This window comes from Mus pahari, chromosome 4 (genome assembly GCF_900095145.1).
Source record: "Mus pahari chromosome 4, PAHARI_EIJ_v1.1, whole genome shotgun sequence".
Lineage (NCBI taxonomy): Eukaryota > Metazoa > Chordata > Mammalia > Rodentia > Muridae > Mus > Mus pahari.
In genome coordinates this window covers 12,376,015-12,376,894 of record NC_034593.1, presented here as the reverse complement: position 1 = coordinate 12,376,894, position 880 = coordinate 12,376,015, and the positions used below count along the sequence as shown (strand labels likewise).

The window sequence follows — 880 nt, the reverse complement described above, 5'->3', positions numbered from 1 at the left end:
CATATACAATACAAGGGACAAGACAGAGGAAGAAATAGCTGTGTCTACTGGATTAGTGAGTAACAGTGAGAACCCCCATGGAAGGAGATCTCTAATAATAAAAAGTTTGATCCAGAAATGTTATTTGGTAAAATAGGAAGATATATGTAAAATAAAAAAAGATAAAAGGATGGGTAGAAGGACTTGGATCCTATGAGGGGACCATTGGATTAGTGAGCTTACTTTTCTGGGAAGATTGGAACATACTGATTTGACCCCCTGACATTGCTTGCCTGAGGAAATTAGGGTATAAGTTGTTAAGAGATGTAATTTGAGCTTGTGAAAGAGTCCTGGGAAAAGTTGCCAGAGGAATTAATAATGCATATGCAAGCGGTCTGGCTGATGAGGAAACTGTAAAAGCCATGCTGGGGAGGTGGCGTGGAGCTTGATTCACCTTCACCTGCCCTGGGCACCCGCTGACACCGGGTTTCTGCCCGGAGAGCAGCCAGATATGAACGGACGGGTGGATTATTTAGTCACGGAGGAAGAGATCAACCTGACGAGAGGACCCTTGGGGCTGGGCTTCAACATCGTCGGTGGGACAGATCAGCAGTATGTATCCAACGACAGTGGCATCTATGTCAGCCGCATCAAAGAGGATGGGGCTGCGGCCCAGGATGGGCGGCTCCAGGTTCCTCTCGGTAAATGGCCAAGATCTGAAGAACCTGCTGCACCAAGATGCTGTAGACCTCTTCCGTAATGCGGGATGTGCTGTGTCCCTGAGAGTACAGCACAGGTTACCAGTGTAGAACGGACCTATAGTACATCGAGGTGAAGGAGAGCCAAGTGGAGTTCCTGTAGCTATGGTGCTGCTACCAGTGTTTGCCCTCACCATGGTAGC

General features: G+C 48.0%; 1 pseudogene; it reads left to right on the top strand.

Annotated features, from left to right (window-relative positions):
• The first annotated feature begins 468 nt into the window (after positions 1-468).
• On the top strand, positions 469-866 carry LOC110320735 (annotated as a pseudogene).
• The last annotated feature ends 14 nt before the right edge of the window (positions 867-880 follow it).